At 42.0% G+C, this 20,596-nt stretch overlaps 1 protein-coding gene across 3 annotated transcripts in view; it reads left to right on the top strand.

Moving 5' to 3' along the window:
- The first annotated feature begins 12,507 nt into the window (after nucleotides 1-12,507).
- The window catches only part of STARD3NL (STARD3 N-terminal like), a 32,815-nt gene continuing 24,726 nt past the window's right edge, over nucleotides 12,508-20,596 (top strand). For all 3 annotated transcript variants that reach the window (XM_074900794.1, XM_074900793.1, XM_074900792.1), the window contains exon 1: nucleotides 12,508-12,590. The gene's annotated coding sequence lies outside the window, so the exon portion shown is untranslated. The remainder of the gene's footprint in view (nucleotides 12,591-20,596) is intronic.

The following is a 20,596-nucleotide window of genomic DNA, read 5'->3' as shown; positions in this document are numbered from 1 at the left end:
CACAACTGAAACATCAGCTTTCTATCCCGTCCCATCACTTGTGAATGAGATGTGAAAAGTTCAGGCTTACCGTAACTCTGCACTAGTGCCCAATACACAGGATTTTGATCAGAAAAACAAATATTTTCAAATCCTTATTGCTTTTTTTTAGGTTGTAAGCAGAACAGTCTATAAAAACACTGCCATAGTTCTACCAACGCATGGCTAGCTTAGCTTAGTCTACTTTGTTAGTAGATATTACTAATTCTTCAATAAAATATATTTTTTTGACTTGGCTTTCTCTTTTAAAGCTTCCTTTCCTGATTGTCTCTTTGTATGGCACCTGACCGATGAAACATGCCTAGCTGAATTCCTCTTTACTAAGGTACCTATTAAATAAAAAAGTTTCTGACACATTTCCATCTAACCATACCATCATTTTTTCCTCTGCTGATCTGCTGCTTTGTTATCTGTGCATCTGGCAGCCTTGCACTCCTTAAACAGTCCCTCAGCTGTATTTGTTAACTTTGTGAATGTGGGGCACAGATAATAGATTTGTTGTAATGCTCTGATGCTTTCATTCTTAGTATCAGAATGATCTGGGAGATCTGCATACAGGTCAAAAGTCAGTAAGTCAACTATGAGCTGATTTTGAGGTTTTGGTTTTAGTATTTTGCTCTTGGAGTAGCAGCGCTTCTTGGAAATTCATGTTGTTTTCTGTACTTTGTACGTACACCCATCTGCACTTTCATGGCTTCCATTCTCCTCTTCCAAGTGTGTTGCTGCACACCTGGTGCAGTCCAATCCCCCTTCAAAAAGCCACAGCATTATCATGTTAGTGCTGAGTTGAGTTGTTCTCACTGACTTTCAGAATTAACTAGCATAACTGAAAATGCAAGGGAACTGGTTCACACTTCACCACCAATTCAAGAAATTAAAATGTTTCTCTAATTAGCCCTAAGTGTATCATAAGTTATGTCTCCAAAAATTAGGAAGAGGTTTTGGTTACATTTATGGCTTAGATCACAGGAACATTAAGTCAGCTTACTTTGGCTCTGATACATCCCCCCGTTTTAGTGTTTGTTACTGTTTGCTTTATTTGAAGTCTCTTTCTAAAGGCAAACACTAGTTTTAAACAGAGCAGAACTGCTCCCATTCCCTGTACCATGCTAAAAAATAAAATCTAGACTTAGATCCCAAAGCCTGGGAGGAAAGCAAACAAACCAACCATAGTCCTTCTTCATAGAGGCTCAGGCAGATAATACTTTTAAAACAAACATTTGTCTGAGAAAGACTTTCTCCTTGGGAAGCTGAGATTTTCCCTTTGAAGGCTGTAACCTTGTGCTCAGGACACAGCCCACTGCATCTGACTGCAGCCTTGAGCTCTCTGCCACCTTCTGAATGGGAGCATGTCTACAGATATTTATGAAAGTGTTTACTGGTAGAGGCATGTGTATGTCTCTGCACCCCTCCATTCACCGATCCTTATGTATCCTCACTATAAAAATCTGTAAGACATTTAAGGTTGCAGTACCATTTATTGCAAATAAATTACAGCTGAATACAACATCGGTATAAAAGGGAATAAAATTTGAGCTCTCTGTATTACTTATTTACTATTTGTATAGGGACCTGTGCTCTATAAATTTGTCTAGCCCTCTTTTTGCATTAATCTCCTTGAACTGCCTTTCTGTTCCCACCTCTTAGTCTCTGGCCCAGAACTGTGTAAAGTGTGGTCTATTGACTTTGCAGTCTTCATATGTACTCTTCAAATTGGATATTTTATTTGGTAAAGGATGAGTTAATTATTCTGCTCTTCATCTGATGCCTCACTTATTAAATTGTTCCAGGAAAAATTTGTCTTTGGGAGTCCCTATTCTGGTCCCATTGAAATCTAGCTATCACCATCCTCAAAGACAGTAACTTTGCACCTTTAACAGCTCAACAGAGTGGCTTTTAAATCTTGTCTCCCTGAAGAAGATCCTAGGAGTGTTCCCTGTCAATGCAGTGATTAACAAAACAGAGGCGCAGATGGTTTCCAGAGCTTCCCAAGACCTGAAATTAGCCCGGGATGAATGACCCTCTGCATCCCTCACCTGGTCAATGCATCCACAAAACCCCGAAGGTTTGGTGGTAGGGCACCCGGGTGCCCACCACGCTTACAGACAGCATCTCTTGCCACATGTAGTTAGACACCAGCTTTTGGCAGAGCTGCTGCCCAGTGTGGGAAAAGCTTAAGCTGTCAACGCCATTGTGCAGCAACAGGTGCTAGCTTGGAGCCGAATAACCACCCATTAACTGCATGCGTGTTTCTCCCCCTAAAGGGAAATCACAGCAAGAGAGCAAGACAGTATCTCCCAGCAAGGAAGTAACAACGTGTAACTCTGAACACACATGGGAAATGCATGATAATTGCAGCATGGTCCTACTGCAAACAAGAGGAAAGAAGCCAGCAGAGCCAGGAGGAAGGGATTTTTTCCATCAGCCCTTGCTCTGGGAGCGACGCACCCACCCCATCTCCACTGGCCTCCTGGCGTGGAGCAAGACGTAATGCTGCCTGGGTCAGGATTTCCAGAGAAGTTCAGTGAGGTATTCCTGAGCAAAAGAGGCTTGTGGGAATGAAGTCACAATGCTGGCAACAACACCAGTTGTTAATAAGGTGCAAGTTCAAAATCAAAGCCTGTCCCCACAGGGGACATGTTTTGTGGGCTCAGTGCCACAAGATGACAACTCAAGAGTTTCTCCTGTGTGCTGGAAAGGAAATTGGCTGTGTTCACTAAATGAACTACCAGTCAAAACATATCACAAAAATGAAATCCAGCTCCCACAGAGTCAGTGACAGGGGCTGCGGCCCACAGCTGCCTGCACCGCCCTACGCTCTCTACCTGACCGATGGGATTTCCCACCATAACGAGGGATGGTTGCAGGCTTCAGTGTCACAGACTGGAAAACATGAGCGTTTCCTTCCCTATTTCTGTAGTGCAGGGCAGAGTTCAATACAGCATTAGAACAGCAGCCTTTCTCCCTTTTTAATTAACTCTAGCAAGCACATAATTTTGCAACTGAAATAATTAGCTTTAACATAAAGTTTCTCAAACTGTCAACACTTTATGCTTACAGTCTCTTTAAACTCACAGTAGTTTCTTTTAGGAATTTTATTCGTCAGGTTTAAGAATTCTTAGTTAAAACTAGAATTTATAAACTATTGCTTAAGCTATTGAAAAGCTTCATTCTCTAAAGCTAAAGTTAGATTTTTGAAGCTGATGATTTGTTTACCTCTTCTTTAACTTGTATTCTCTTACATACATAATGTCTATATAAATGGTGTTCTCTCACTTGTATTACTATCAATGGGTACCAGTATAAGATTATACAAAATACATCACTACAAAAATCTGTATGATTTTAAAGTCGCAGAACCATTTATTGTCAATAAATTATGTCTGATTGCAATCTCAGCATAAAAGGGAATAAAATGTGTCTATTCTCATATATGAAGTATCTTTAATACATATGTGAAGAAAGATAATGCTCTTGATGCCCGCTGAATTGATTTCTTTACACAAATTAATCTGCATGGGTACAAATCATTATGAAGTGCAATATGTATTGTATCTACATTTCACTAATGAATCTTTTAATGTCTGTAATGCACGTGAACTTGACCTATTGAATCCAACCCTGTTTTCTGAAATTGCAGTCCACTGTGATACAGATGACAAAAATGCCTTTTCTGATGAAAAGATGGCTGCGCAAAACAAGGAGTTTCCCCTGCAGTGTGTTATTTCCTGGAAAGAAGGAAATGCTCCTGAACAAAAAACCTGGAAATAATGTTTCTTGGGGTTTTTTAAAGCCTCTAAAAGAGGTAGCTCAAATACAGCTGTTTTAAACTTTTAAAGATAAACTATTGTTTAAGCTTTGATAGTTTTCTTTCTCTTTATAGTGCAGCGGTTCAGGATTGCTAGACTGAACTGTAGGAAGAATAGCTCAGTGTTTTAGCTTGGCTGACAACCAAATGAAGGCTGACGAGATGTTTCAGGCAGCTGAAGGCTTTTGTCGGCGTATGCTGTTCTGATGCATCGTCATCTCATCTTCTACATTTTCAAGACCAAATGAATTTCTGACTTGCATCCTTTCCAGACTGTCTTTTGCTTGATGAGAGATGCTGGTTTTCTTCTTGCAAGTTGGTGTTTCTTGCCGTGCTGAACCACAGAGATTCTCATGGTCCCTTGCAACCGTGGACGAGAGGAATGTCTCCGCGTACGGAGCTAAGAGGCGTTGGCTGGCTAAGCCCGGCTTGGCGGAGAAAGGGCCCGGCGGGAGCCCCGCCAGCCGCCTCGGGGCTCTGCTTGCAGAGCAGAAGGTGCAGCGTGCCGCTTGCCCAGAAGAGGGGGCTGGCTTCCCGGCCCCAAAAAGCGCTTCGGGAGAGGCGGGGCGCCCCCTCCAGCCCCCCGCCACCGGCCCGGCATCCGCCTGAGCCTGAGCCTGAGCCTGAGCCTGAGCCTGAGCCTGAGCCTGAGCCGAGCCTGAGCGGCGGCTCACGGACACCAGCGCTCAGGCTCCCGCCGCCCCGTCCCTCACCCCAGCCTCTGGTCTCCCGTCTGCACTCGCCAGAAACCGACTGATGACCAAAAAAACCCGCGCATCTCCCCCGAGTCTGTCGGTAGGACAATTGCAAAGGACCAGGGTCCCGGTTGTACCCAGCCAGGGTGAGAGACCACCAAGTTTCTGAGCAGCTTGACAGATCGTTCCTGCACACCTTGAGCGTGACTCTGAAAAGCTTTATATCCCCCTCGAGCCAAAAGGGGCTTTGCAAGGGACTAAACTGAAGAAGTGGGTGCCGTGCCAGCACAGGTCCTTTTTAACCTTCAGAAAGAGCCTCTCAGGTTAGAGGAATTTGCCTAAGTAGTTTCAACTGAATTTCATGAGGTCCGTGTATATTATTTTAGAAAACAAACCGAAACTGCATGGGAATTTCACAGGAAAGTGAGTGCAGTTGTGGGAACAGTAAAAGAGCTGGAAAGAAGCACATGACATCTTTCAGATAGGAGTGAGTTAAAAGAACAGAATACACAAGCTTCATTAAATTTGAATGCAGAAAATTAAACGGTGGATTCTGCAGATTATTCTGACGGTTTTGTGCATATTGTTTTGGGGGAAAGGACTGTAGATACTTTAAAACCTGATACGTGATTGTGTGCTAAAGCACAGAGGGAAGAAAAATAAAGTACAAGGTTTAGTCATTTGAATTTTTCGGGTTTCCTTGCCACTTGCATAATTCTACTTGTCTCATTTTTTATTTGCGTGATTTAGTCGTTTTCCATCCACTTTACTGAGAATTCCCCAGAAATGTTTTGTTCAGAAAAATATTTGTCATTCCAACAGGAACAACGTATTTTCCATTAGCAGTGTTCCTATTAAAACATTCTTAAAGCAAAACAGAGAGGACAAAAGGGGGGAAGAAACAAGGGCTAGAGGGACCTATTCACCTGCACCTATTTAAGGTGAAAAAAAATGGACATCAGCTAATTCAGCACTCCTAACAGGTTTTGTCAAAACACCCTTTTAAGGAACCCTTTTGCTGAAGCAACATGTCAGCATTTTCAACATTTCTAGAACTGACGGTGCTTTAAATATACATTATTTCCTTAGAGTTCAGTGTATTTATGTCCAGAAAATGTTGGTGAATGTAACTGGGAGCAAAGGACTTTGCACACATGCAAATGATCCAGGAAACAGTTTCTCTCGTGTTACTGCTACATTGTTAACCACATAAATCTAAAATCTGAGAGGTATTGACAGTCTACTGAGATTATGATAGTCATACTGATAATACCATAACTGTACATCTGTTTATTGAAGGTTGTAACTGCACTTAATTCTGTCACTCTGCTGTCTCAGGCTTTGCAGAGTGAGCATTATAAATACTTCTTGGGTAAAGTCCAGTTTGGTGAAAAACTCTGTCTTGCTTACAGGGCAGTTTCTGTACAGTAATCTAGAAATATTTCCTCTTTTAGCAGAACAAAATCTATCAAACGATCACACTTAAAGTCTCTGGCCTAGGGTGGTGGAGTTTTTGGTTTTTCTAATTTTTACTTCTCATTTTTCACTTAAAGTTTCAATAAAGTCTGGTCACAAGAATGACAAAAATAATGCCTTCTTTTTAAAGCTTCATGAAAGTACCAGATGTTGGTTTGGTCCTACAGGCATATACACATATTCTTAAGTTTAACATTACTAGAGATATTTCTACGTATAAAGGAACTTGTTTAGGTAGAAACATGGACAATTAAACCCAAAAATTCATAAAATGAGATAAAAGAATAAGGCAGAGAGTTTATGCACAAAACCATAGCTAAACCCAGTAATTATTGATGTGTATAAGGACAGAATATAGAGTTTTGATAAAGTTAGCAAGATAGTTTTAGGTACAAGTAGAGGCTTTATCATCAGTTTCTAGGGGGAAAAAAAAAAAAAAAAACTGTAAAAAAATCTCCGTTAAGTCTTTGAATCTAATCATTTTTGCTCTTATTAAACCCAAAAACTCTAACTGTGGGTGAAAGCAGTTTTCCTAGGGCAGAAGAACTCAATACCAAAAAAAAAAAAAAAAAAAAAAAAAAATCCAAAAAATCAAGCACAGTCTGAAAAAGTCATGTATAGAAACAAGCTGTCTATAGATGGAATGGAGAGGAATTGATGAGGGAAAATTGATAGAAAATAATAACATGCAGTAGAAAGATAAGGCAGTAGTAGTGGAAAAGACAAAGGGTTTGCAGAGAGATAGAACATGAGTGTGCATGGCTAAAACATGAGAAATTGGCTGTTAAATGGCCTGTCAGTGTTCTGTGTGCTCAAAGCCCCTTCCAAAAGCCAACAGAAATTCAAAGGGGTCTTTTGTTTAAAACTAAAGTACAAGCATTTCTTTCTTCATCCTAAGTGAATAAGCTCTTATCTTTAAGATAGGATTTGTCTTGCTTTGATGACAGGCAAGAGCTCAGAGAACATTTCTGTCACTGAGCTGACTAGCAATCTGCTGTGGGTTTCAGTCTAATAAAGTTCTCATTAACATCAGAGAGAGAGTGAGATTTTTCGGGTGGTTTCTTTTCCAGGGAAGAAGAGGATCTCTTGAGAGCCCAGGGTTAGCAGGTTTGATTCATGTGCCTGTTAGAAATTTGGGGGCTTTCAGCATTTGAGAAAACAAGTGTAGGTGGGAATTATCTGATTTCATGGCATGCAAAAGGTGCCTGCAAAAGTGGCACATCAGCCTTTAATATTGTTATTGTTATGGTATTGTTATGAAATATGCTGAACAGTGCTGCTCAGCTACTGCACTGAATATTAAGCAGCAATTACTGCCTGTACTAATACCATCACGTCATCCTGAAAAAGAGATCTAAAAAACCCCACGTTTTATTTCAATACCTGACAAATGGTTGGAGCTTGGCTCTTGGTTTCACTTAGTCATTTTCTTGCCACAGGGTGAGCTTACAGTTCCTACACTGGGTGGTTCATTCACTTAAATTGAACCACATCATGGAAGAAAGCATTAACACCAGCTTTAACATTGAAGTGTAATAAATAAATTATGTGAGAATCCTAACTCTATGCTAACTTTGCAGTTTCTTAGTCAAGAGATTTTTTTATTTCCTGCCCTATGGTAGAAATATCTAATCACATCCTACCTGTATTATCTATTTGGGAGGAAATCTGATCCCTCACAGTGCAACCTACTGCATTTTTCTTGAAGAAGAAATATACATTAAGAGATGACCAGATAGAGAACCAGAGGTGTAAACTCAGCTAACCAGAGACGTCTTTGGTCATGGGTTTGTAGCTTGAGGTTTGAGAACCAGTCATGCACAGGAATATGAACCTCCCATCACATCCTGAAATGTATTTAAGCAGATCAGTTCCTTTGATTTCAAAGGAGATTTGGGGGTGTAATGACTTTGTACATCTTAGTGTTTATCTTTAGACACTATGTTTAACTACAGGATTATTTGTGTATATCCTGTACAGCACATTTGGGCTGTCTACCACAACACAAAAGAGCAGGAAGAAATACTTGAGACTCTTACATCAGAAAGTGGCTCATCTTACATCCATCTATTTGATGTAATGAGGCATATTAGACATAACTGTTGCAGCGCCCAGACTTCACCTTAGAGCATTAGCTGCTGTGAGAAGAGTTAACTGATGTCCCAAAACCTGTGTGGACAGCAAAGAGCAGTGTCCTGCCTTAACTGAGGCACTCTGCCTTTAGACCTGCTAATTGCCCTGGACGAGGGAACATGCTGAAATGACAACCCATATTTCAGTTCCAGCGCAGGCTAGGAAGGTCTACACTGCAACCCATCCTCTGGGAAATCCAAGTGACAAGAAGGTCTTCTGGCTCCTTCCCAAACTCCCATCCACCAGCATGCAGACTGACACATCTGTCTTTCTAAAGAGCGGCATTAGGAAGAGCTCAGGCGTATTTGCCTCCATTTGGCATTTCTCTTGCCCTACCCCTGCCACAACTTAAGGCTGAGGAATCTTTAGAAAGCAATTTACATCCAGTGGCTTTAATTAGATTTTACCTATCATCTGTCAAGTTGTGACAGCACTTTTGAATAGGAATAAGGATCCCTTCAGCCCTCAAAAAAGTACCAAACCTTAAGAGTCTTTCCCCAGAAAGAAAGAATATAAAGCTGAGAATAAGCATTTTGAGAACAACACACAAATATCAACTTGTCCTGGTTGCTGGCTACCTATTTGGTCAAAGAACCTATTATTGTCACAAACCTTTTACAGTAGGAGCAGACCTAAAAACTGGAAAGAGGAACTTAAATAGAAGCAGAGGAAAACCATATGAGGAAGGCTTTAGGATATAAATTATGAGTCCTGACCCTGTGCTTCGCTTTCCATTTCTCTTGCTCCAGAAGATTACAGACACTTTTTCCTTAATGCCCTGTAACAGGCACACGTGAACACAGTCCAAGGTAACAATTTAAGTGGAATGTTGTTCAAGACCTAGGTGCAACCTGCTCCACTCCTTTAGAAGGTGGAGCAGGCACTCCATTACCTGCACACAAAACTCAGTTGCTCACATTTAAACTTCAGCGTCAGGAGAGAGAGACATGCCTCTCTTAGCAAAGCACTATTGAAGAAACGACAGAGTCCTTCCTTACATGATCAGATATTGCCTGTCCTTCCCTATGTTCAGATCCACTGAAGGTTAGGAAAATACCTCTACACAGCCTGGAAAAATGGGCCCATTAACTCATGATCAGCTAATTTTTCCCAGGTCTGCATTACTAAATGTCCTCTCTTTGGACAGCTTTGCAATCACAAGATTGCTTGGTTAAATTTGTTCATTAGGACTTTCAAAGCCAACTTCTACGTAATTTAATCTGTCTAAAGTTACCTGAGTGGTTACAGAATGTAAATCTATAAATCTTTCAATTTCTTACCCAAAAGTAGAAGTTGATTATCAGCTCACAAAATTAAGGTGTCATTTTGCTCACTAAGAAGATCTGAAATTAAGGCATCCATTAATAATACTGTGTGTGATACGCAAGAAGATATTTTGGTTCTCAGAATTTCAGTAGATTTGAAAACATAGCCTCAGCGTATTATCCTAAGCACTTTAATTACTATTTTTAATAAAGCTTAGTAAAGTCTTCTCAGCAAACCTTACTTGAATTTCCTTGAATAATGCACCATGTGATTGACTCCTTGTAGTAGGAAATGAAACAGTTCTTCACCCACCAGGATCCCCTCTACACACCCTGCAGAACAGGAAAAGCAGAACAACCACTGTTTCCTCCCCAGTGAGATTCTGTAAGGTAATATTTTGACAAAGCTAGCAGAAGAGAGGAGACAGGCCACCTAGGAGGAGGAAGAGACTCAAACATTAATTGGACAGGTCTTCAGACATCAGTTTGTTATCTTAAGACAGAGAATTTTCCTCTCTCCTAGATCTGATCCAGGATCCCTTTTTTCCCTCCCTTCCACAGTTGCTTCATGCCTTTTCCTTAAAGTCAGCCACCCCTTTCTCTGGCTCTCCACCTCTCTATATCTTAAATTCTCCCAGTTCTCACCAGTACTTTGGAAGAGGAGAGAGAGAAGTTGAACTACCTGATACAAATAGTTTAAAAAATATTTTTCTCTATTGATCTCAGTGCTACTTTACATCACTTCTGCATTTTCAGGAATCCAGGTTTGGGGTTTTTTAACTATTCTTCTAACCCTCTATCTAGCATAACTACAAAAGAGAAGAGCTGTTCCAGAGCCACAATCTGATTGCCTTCTGCTTAACCAGCCAGATGGCTGGTTCTGTGAACATGTATGGCTATCAGGTCTGAGTCTCAGCTGGTTATAATTATCATATTTCTTTATTGGTTTATAACAATTCATTCTGTCAGGCATATGCAGGAATATTGAGAGTTTTGCTTTACTTGTGATGTTAATGGTTACACACCACAGGCTTTTGTTTGCTGAAAGCTAGCCTCTACTGAGCTTGGCTATATTTTCAGGATGTAACACTGGTCTTTTTTATAGTTTGATAACCACTAATGAAGCCTGAATAATTGTCCTTTTCATGTGTTTTCACAAATTATGCTCCTAATCCGTTCAGCTAAATGTCAACCACACTTTATTTCAAGATACACTTATTTCAATGTATGCAGTGAAAGAGGGCTGCTGCTTTTTTTTTTTCTTTTTTTTTTTTTTTTTTTTTTCAATGTGTTAAACTTGTATCAAAACTCTTTGGTGGCATGTAATTCAAACACAGGCTGCTGCTGAGATTCAGAAGTCTTTCTCTTTGTATTTGTATGAAAAGTAACAATAATTTCTAAACAAAGCTAGCTGCTTGAAAGCTTGGGGTGGTCTTTAATACAGTAACTCTGAAAAAAAACCCCAAACCAACCAACCAACCAAAGATAATCAAAGTAAACTAACATGGGTAAAAAGCACAAAAGTGCATAATGTGATTGTGTGTTTATAGACTTTGATTAAGAAAAAATGATTGGAAAAAAAAAGAGATCTTGCAAGATTTTTCTCACAGCTGAGGGAATTCCTCTCCCCATTAATGGGAGGCAATAGCGAATGGGGCATTGTATCGCAAGTTCTGGGTCTGTGGAACAAGGATGAATTCGCTTCAGTTTCATTCACCATAATGTATTTTATAATAAATACAATTACAAAAAATTATTTTATAATAAATACTTAGGGTGCTTTTTTTCCAGATGTGTTCTAACTCTGGGCTGAGCACCCAGCAGCCAGCATCACCTTGCTGCATTTGCTGTGCAGTGATCTGCCTGAAGATGCGTGGGGCCTTGCGGAGCCAGGCAGGGTGGGCTGGGTGACCACTAGCTGCACAGTTGCAGGCTTTCTTCCTAGACCCCTCCTTTACTCCTTCTTCTCCTGTTGTCTTGCTCTAATGCAAAAGCTGTGATGATGGGGCTGTTCAGTCTGGAGAAGAGGAGGCTGAGGGGAGACCTCATCGCCCTCTACAGCTCCCTGAAAGGAGGGTGCAGAGACCTGGGGATGAGTCTCTTGAACCAAGGAACAAGTGATAGGACAAGAGGGAATGGCCTCAAGTTGTGCCAGGGAAGGTTTAGTCTGGCTCTTAGGAAGCATTTCTTTGCAGAAGGGGTTGTTGGGCGTTGGAATGGGCTGCCCAGGGCAGGGGTGGAGTCCCCATCCCTGGAGGGGTTTAAGAGTCGGGTTGACCCAGCGCTGAGGGATCTGGTGGAGTTGAGAACAGTCAGTGTGAGGGTAATGGTTGGACTGGATGATCTTCAAGGTCTTTTTAACAGAGATCATTCTGTGATTCTGTGAATTTTATTTTGCTCTTCTTTTCCCAGTCTAACTCGATACGCACAGCAGAGTACATTGTCTCTACGCATTTTTTGTTAGAAGACATGTAGCATGGATCTGGCCTGCAACACCGAGCTGCAGACAAACCATACGACATATGTCAGCATTTGACAAGCTTTGGTTTTCATTAAGGACAGGAACCGTGCTTCCTCAAAGGAAAGGATGGTTTTCTTAGGCGGCTGGTTGGTTGAGTTTCCGTCACCTTTTCGCAATGATGCCCATCACGCTGGGATTTCCTGGGGCTAATCTCTGTAAATGTAAGGACCGTGCTACCAGAAGACTACCAGGAGCTTAAACAGAATCTAGGCCAACGACAGCTCATCAGTCTCCCTGCTCGTTTTGATTGCTTCATTATCATCTGGGGGTGTCAACATTTAAAGGGAAGAGCCCCCGCCCCCGCGGGCACACGGCCAAGCGTGGGCCACCCGCACTCCGCCCGGCCGCTGCCCCCAGCGCCCTCGCACCACGGCGGAGCCGGGGCGCGGCGCAGCCCCAGCTGACAGCGGCAGGGGGGTGCCGGGACCCTCCCGGAGGCGCCGCGCCCCGCACCCTTAACGAAGCTCAAAATTAAGCTCAAAACCCCGCGCCACCGCGGGGACTGCGGGCTGAGCCCCGCCCCTCTCCGGGCCACGCCACGCCCCTCTCCGGGCCCCGCCCCGCTGCGGGCCCCGCCCCGCCAGTCCCCGGGGCCTGCGGCGGTGCGTGGCCGCGGCGCGGGCCCTCTCCCGGGCCGGAGCGGCGCGCTCAGGGTAAGCGTCGCTGCCGCCGCCCCTCGCCCGGCAGCGGGGAGCGAGGGGAAGGGGCGAGGGCAAGGAGGAGAGACGCCGAGAGCGGTGCGGGGCGCGCTGCTGGCGGAGGGGCGGCCCGGCCCGGCCGCGCCTTGGGCGGGAGCCGGCGCCCCGGGAAGGAGGCCGCGGCTGAGGGGAGCGGCGCGAGGGCGGCCCGGGCGGGGCCCGGCGGCCTCCCCCTCCTTCTCCTCCTTCCCCTCCCTCTTCCCCGTCTTTCCCCTCCCCTCCCTCCCTCCCTCCCGCGCCGGTGCCGCCGCTGCCGCTGTCCTTGGGGAGGGGGCGGGGGGTCGGCCCGCCCCGTCGGGGCGGGGGGTCGGCCCGCCCCGTCGGGGCGGGGGGTCGGCCCGCCCCGTCGGGGCGGGGGGTCGGCCCGCCCCGTCGGGGCGGGGGGTCGGCCCGCCCCGTCAGGGCGGCTGCGTCCCCCAGGTACCGCGCCCGCTCTCCTGCTGCGGCGAGGCGAGGGGAGCGGGGAGAAACGGCCCTTGGCGGGGGTGGGGAGAGATGAGGAGGAGGAGGAGGAGGAAGGCGGTCATGTGCCGGGAGGCAGCCGGGGCGGGGTGGGGTGGGGGTCCCCTCACCGGGCTGGGGGGATGCTCAGCGGCAGGGCTGTAGTGCTGCCACTCCTGCTCCCCGGCCTCCTGCACGGCCGGCACCTCTCCTCCTCCTGGCCGACCTGCAGGCGGGGGGGGGGGAGGATTGTTTTTCCCTCTCTTTCTGAGGTCCTAGTTCAGCAAAGAACATCTTCACGGAGGTACTGTGGCCTGTTTGTCCTCCTGATAACGGTGCGAAACAAACCAGGGCGTGCAGTCCGCTGGTTTCCATTCTGGGAGAATGTTAGGCTGAGGTTCAATTTTGGCGTTGAACTGAATTTAGGCAACTTTGGAGAGGCACTGCCCGATTTCAGCATCGGAATTAGAAGCGGGTCATTCATTCTTGACATGTAGGGGTTTGCATAGATTTTAAGGATTACACTGGCACGTCTGCAGAGCTAGATGGTTAAGATTTACAGCAGTAGCAGTTAAAGTTACTCATTGATGAAGTGCTAACCGTGAGTCAGTTCCCAATTTCGTGGTAGTCAGGTGTAAGTACAGTGATCGACTTTAACATGGAAAATATTCGCCACAAATACTAAACTTGGAGAAAGAGACTTTTTTTAAAAAAAGTCATGTTAGTATGCTTAGAGGTACAAGGCCATCATGGTATGTCTGCAGTGTTGTCAGTACCTTATTAGGCATGTTATGTCATCTTGGCTTTTATAACATGGTGTGGGATTGTGTTGAGCATTAATTGCCATGAGAGCTGTCATTTTGTTCTGGAAATCCTGGTCTTTTGGGGGATTGTTAGTCAATCCAACCTTGTGAGAAGGCTCGTTTCTATTTATAAGCCAATAGGGTTATTATTATTTTTAGTAGATGTTTTTCATCAGCTTTGCAGTTTTAAGTAGGCCAGATGCAGAGTGATTGGGTTTTTGTTTGTTTGTTGATAGTATTCAGGGACAGATATTTTGGGTAAAATGCACCAGTGGTCCCGCTGTTATGACACATATCCTTAACTTTATTTTTCTGTTATTTGCATGTTACTCTTTCAGGATGAATGTTGTTCTTTATAGTCCTGGTATGGCAGGAAAGAAATAGTTGATCTTTTCAGCAATGCTGAAATTTGTGAATTACTAAACTCTTAGTTCAGATGGATTAGATGTTCTTTTTGGTGCATTTGGGTGAGAATGTGAATTTCTTGACATGATGCATTCCAGTTTTCATAAATTCTCAAGTTTAGCCATGAGTTTTTCAAAATGAGTTTAGCACAATTGTTCTAGGCCTTCAGTCACATGAAAGAATGTATTTAGACTACCATTTTAAACTTTGTCAGACCATCCTAGTTAAACATGTTTTAATAACAGTATTTGTTGAAATGTTTTACAGGGCCAAACCTAATTTCTAGTGAGGGAGGATTAATGGATTTCATTCAGTAAATTCAGTCAGCAAGCATAATATTATCAGTGGTTTTGCAGAAGAAATTGGTGATGTGGTAATGGTAGATCACACCTGTGACAGCAGAGACTGTGATTTCACATGTTAGCCAGCAGCATCCAGCAAATTAGCTGAGTCACTTAAGCAACACATCTGTGATCCTTTAAAATGTTCTCTAATTTAACTGTATCTGCTAAAAATCTGTTCTTAATTTGAAACCCTTAGCAATCCTGTTAAAAGATAACATATATTATCTCTCTGTCTCTCTGTTAAATTCAACCTAGGAGTAAGATTAAAAATGAAAGTGTGAAAGAAAAAAATCATGAAGATTATAAAGTAAAGAACCAAACAAATGGTTTGGAATGACATCACACTTTTCATGTTAAGATCAGCTACTCGGTCATCAGCTGAAGCTCTGAAACAGCATCACTTCAGACATCAGGGCTTAATTTCTATCTAGCATTGACAGAAAAACTAGATGAATTATGTGGAGATGTGTTGGAATAAGTATGCTGAAGGTTCAGATGTAGATCTTAGCTAAAGTTTGCTGCTACTTGGGCTGGGTAATTGTTCGCTTACAATGCCCTTAAAGTCTTGTAAGGAGAAAAATGGAGGTAATGTGTAAAACCTGATGCTTCCTTTTGTATAGAAGTTAACAGCGAAAAATCTTACAGAAGTTTATCCTATATTCTAAAATGGACGTCAGCTTCTTAAAATACTGTATTTCTTAAGAGCTCTGAAGAATTTCCAGGGCATGAATTTGCCTGGAGAAAATTTTCGCACTGTTTTGTTGAATAGTTTTTGGAGGGGTGATGGAATCCTGAGTGTTTCCCACTAGTACATAAAATGACTGACATATTTCAGGAAGAGTCCCACAATTCTGTGCTAGCAAAAGAAGAGTTGTTCTTGTCCAGGTAGTATCTGGCTGGCAGCCCTGGGGTATATGTTTGCTGTTGAATTGGAGAGAACATAGAAAAAAAAGTGTATGAGTATCCTACGTAACAAACCAGTATCATGCTTGATGTTTGAGGCAATCATTAAGATGTTTGGTCTGCTTAAAGAATTGTATTTGGTATTTAGAGAAATGCTGACATGATAAAAAAGATATACTTTTGATACCCAGAAGGTTTATTTGGATTCCAGTTGTTTTAACTATGGGAAACTGAATGGATTATAATCCCTTGTTGCTTAATATTTAGTACTTAGTGAAGTAAAAATTGCAGTAAAATCTTTATTTCTGTGAGCTTATGTTGGGTGGGCTACAAAGTCAGCTTCAGAGAGCTGGTAACAGATGTGAAGAAGAGTTAAGACCAGATTTGGCAGAGATTTTTAAAATGTCTTTGTGCTCTTTGTGCCACTTCCCATTTATGTCCACTTCTTCTCCCTCCCTGTTTTTTGCAAGAAATCACTGGATTTTAAATTTTTTTTATTGCATGCAACTATTGCATGTGACTGCCATTTGTACATGTACATAAATCATACAAAAAATACTGTATACATACGTTAATCTAACTGTGGGAAGCTGATTGCATCTAACATTAAATTCCTGGAGTAGTTTCAGGTCTTTGGCAAGACTAGTCTAGAACATCTGAACCAAAAAAGAGGTGGTATTTTATTTTTAAGGGAACAATAACTTAGTTTTGGTAATTAATTAAGTGAATACTATTGATTGGAATGTATTGGTCTCAAATGGGGCGATGTGTCAATTCTGTAACTGAAATACTCGTTCTTTGTATGGTCTAAGGATGTAACAGTGATAAAATGCACAGGCTTCAGTTTTGTACTTTGGAGTGGTTAAATATCTTAGGTGCAGCTGAGATCTGAGGCACACCTTTGGAAGGTGCATCCTTTTTGTATGTTAGTTTTTAGTATTTTTCTTAAAATAGAATACAGTTGCATATTTAAGATCACACTCGATTAAACAAAAGCAGAACTCCACGCATTTTGAGTTCTGGCAAAGTGTGTTTTCAAGTGTGTCATGAATTCAGCATGGAGTATATTTTCAAAGTCACTTTGGTTTGTTTAACTCTGAAGAACTGTTCTTTCACATGCTGCTTCCCATGTCTGGTTTGAGCATACTCATATGCAGGCACAAAATCTTCCTTCCTCATTTTAGAAGTAAAATGTCTGAACCCAGAGGAGAAAGTGGCAATGGGGATAAGAGTAATGCCAATACCAAATTTACAAGCTGTTTACTGTCCCATTTTCTCAGCCCTTGTAGAGCAAGAAGTGGAGTGACTGTGAAAGGACAGCAGCATTCTGCATGACACTGTTCAGTAGCAGGGCTTCTTCAGCTGTCAGGAAAAATTAGTCCAAGGTTGGAGCACTTTCACTTGACTTTCTGAATCTGTGAGTCTCACTCTTGGGATGGCGGGAGGTGACGTTGCTATTCCCTCAGATGTCCTACTGACCCAAAAGATCGACTTACTTTTTTTTCTTTCTCCTTTTAGCTTGCAAACTATGTCCTGCACGTTCTTCCAATGTTCTGAGAAAAATATTGTTCAGTACAAATGTGTGATTTGTGCAACTGCCCTGTTACTTTTGTTAGATCACCATTAAAGCATAGGAAATTGAGGAAACCTCTTTCTCAAGGAAACTTAAAAACAAACCGGTGGATTTTTTTTTTTTTTTACAGGGAGAAGTTATCTAAGTATTTTTCAAATACAGTTCTTAAGTAAATAGCATGACTTTAGAATTAAGTTGTGTAATCATTTTGCAGAAAGTAAGACTTAAACCTCATGTGGAAGAAATAAGAGGAATTGGGAAAAACAAAATAACATCAATTTGCTAGCAAAAGCACAAATACTTGTGTTTCCACTCGCTTTCTAACCAACGCAAGTTAATTGCTCCTCTTGCTTTGTTTTTGTCTGACACCTAGCCATCTGCTTGGCAGCATACCTTTCAGAATCTTGGTGAGAACTTATTTCAGGGCTCATTGATATGAAACCAGATGTATATTATAAATATAAGAGTAATTTGTATGACATACGAACTGTACTCAAGCATATTTTGTGTATTCATTTTGCATGTTGGATGAGAACTGTTATTTTGGCCTCAGGGAGAGGTAAGAGCTGTTACTTCAGGGTCAAGCAAAGCTACTCTAGTTCTGAATGCTTGGGTAAAGCCAAACTCTTTGTAAGGGCTTCTCTCCTAGATGCTAAGTCTTGCCCTACCCCTCTGATGGGAAGTCTTCGCAGTCTTTAAATGTGTTGTGTATTTGTAACTTGTAATTCCTGCTGCGTCACTTAATTAAAAATCTAGAGTATTGCCAAAAAGTTACACACAGTATCTTGTGCTTATGTTCAGGGAATTTTGTGGGCGTGCAGCAGTTTGAATTTTTCAGTCGTATTTTGATTAAAGTCTCTAGTGCATGTGGAATGCAACACTGCTGGAATATTCGGGTTTTTTCAGTAAATAACTAGCTAGGAAGTCAGTTTAGAGGATAGACTGTAAGATAAGGTGTATCTTTAACTGCGTAACTAGGTGAAATTTCTGTTGGAGTAGGCATTGTGGAGCTGATTTTACTCTTACAGCCAGAATAGGAAGATGTGATTTACCACTTTGCAGGAATTTTGTGAGAATAAAGCTTAAGAGGAAAGGGAGACACAGGAGACAAATGAACAGTAAAGGAAATACAATCCTGTGCAAGTCAGGAGCAACGAAGGACAGACATTTTGGTTGAAGGAAGATTTTTTTTTGGACTGAACAATTATCAGACTAGGTATCTGTGGTACCATGTTTTTAGCATTAGGCTTCTTCAGGTGCTCTGGTACCTTCATGTTGCTTTATAATACTTAGTCTCACTGTTCAGAGCCTGGGCCTCTTGGTGCAGTGTGCAGCCATGAGTTTTAAGTTGTGCCTGCTCCTCAGACACAGCCCACTTAATATTGATTTGAAGCAATTGATTTTAATTCTGTAAATGGTGGTTCTGTGTTTGGGCCTTTTGATGATAAAATGTGACCTGAATGTTAACTAGAATGCCACATCAGTGAAAATTACATATCTTTCCTATTTTAGTCTCCTTTACAAATGTTAAGTACTGTTCTTTTAGCTTGCATTTGATTATTTTGTAGTCCTCTATTATTTAATAGTGTTTAGTTTTGGATGAGCATGTCCAGTACCATGGTGTACGAATTTATATAGTTCAAAAATTTCTGCCTCCCTCTTTTAAAACTAGATTTCATAAAACTAGTGCATTTTTGTGGACTCTTTACCTGGAATAGCAACACCTATAGAAGAAAGGATGCGGAATAGTCTTAAACTTCTGAATATGCTGTGAAGTAATTTATAGGAAAACAGATAATTTGGATCAATTTGAATAAGTATGGCATCAAATATTTTTGGTTTTGTCCAGTTCAGGATTCAGATGCTGTGTTTCTGATCTAGCATGTCAAGGAGTAAGCAAGGTTATAAACTATGTAGTGCATTACTCATTAGGCAACTTCTCATGACAAGAAAAGCTACTTCTTAGAGGTGGTCCTCTAAACCTCTAAGTATTGTTGGCGATCAGAGTTATGCCAGTAAGATCTCACGAGTCTTAGCTAGTTTGCTGAAACTGAAAGTTCAGGAAAGGCTGGACCTGCCTTAAAATAATTGCAGGTTAATTTTTGCTATGTCAAGTTTTGTTGTTTTTTGCTTTTTTTTTTTTTTTCTCCTATGGCTTCCTTTCATGCCTGAATTTTGGCTAACCAATACAATCAGTTGAGCTTGAGTCTTAAAGTAGTGACTGATGGAGCCTGACTGATGGAGCCAGACTGATCTCAGTGGCAACGGGGAGCACAGCCAGGGGCAGCTTGGGAGGATTGGGTTGAACCATAGGAAAACTCTGTAGAAGTTAGTGCAACACTAGCACATGTTACCCAGAGAAACTGTTAGAGGTTTTCAAGATTCAGCTGTTGAGATCCTCAACTGATGAACTGTTAGCACTGGTCAAGTCCAGCACCAGTCCTGCTTTTGGGAGGAGCTTGGACTAGATGACCTCCAAAGGTCCCTTCCAACCAACATTTCTGTGATTCTGTGCTACGCAAATTACTGAGTTTTCATTCTCTTCATTTTCTGTAACTGTGTGCCTGCTTGTTAGTCTCTAGACTAATGTTTTGTCGTAGTGAAATTCAAGGGCTTTATAATATTGGTTCTTGTTTAGCTAAAACTTAAATTTGCAAGATGGAAGTACATCTGGAGATATTTCCATTTTCCAAAATCTGTACTTTCAAGACCAGGCTATAATACCAAGCAACTGAATCAGCTTTGAAACTAAGATGGTATATTTCCCCATATGTATGCTCTGTTTATTTTTTTTTTTAAACATTTCCTCATGTTTAGCAAGGAGCACTTGTTTCCAACAGAATATTACTTCAGAATGAGAAATATTTTTTAAGGCACTGAAACCTTGAAATGCTGCTGAGGCAATGATGTGGTACAGCTAGAGACAGAATGAGTGCAGCTTGGAAAGGATTTAGGTGCCCTTCAGGAAAGGGAGCAATGACTATCAAGGGGTCACTAGTAATGTGTTCACTACAAGCGGCTTTCATGAAAATTAGTTCTTTCAGTTATATAAACAGAAGAGGGAGAGAGTGTGTCAGCAGAATGGTTTTGGTTATTTTATGGTAGAGAATGGTATAAAAAAAATGTCCAGGTAAGCTGTGAAGGCAGTCTCCAGCATTCTGGGATTTCCCCCCCCCCCCCCCCCCCCCCCCCAGTTTACAATTAGCATTACCTCAACTTCACAGAAATTGAGTTTATCTGTGTTGGCTTTTAATCTGGGTTTATGCTGGGACTGGCAGAAAACACATTGGGAAAATTCTGCTAATACTCCTCCAGGTTAATACAGGTTTATACCAGATACTCTCAGTTTATTAGACTTTGTATATGCGGTGTACTAAAGCAGTCTTTATGGTTAATTGTATGTTCTGTCCCAGGTGTTGGCTAGAGCAATTGGTGTCTATGCGTAGATGAAGAATGAAGTTGAAGTTTGTTATGGTGGGAAAGCACATCAGT

This window comes from Athene noctua, chromosome 2 (genome assembly GCF_965140245.1).
Source record: "Athene noctua chromosome 2, bAthNoc1.hap1.1, whole genome shotgun sequence".
NCBI lineage: Eukaryota > Metazoa > Chordata > Aves > Strigiformes > Strigidae > Athene > Athene noctua.
The sequence above is the reverse complement of the archived record's forward strand: the minus strand, read 5'-3'. Positions and strand labels throughout refer to the sequence as shown.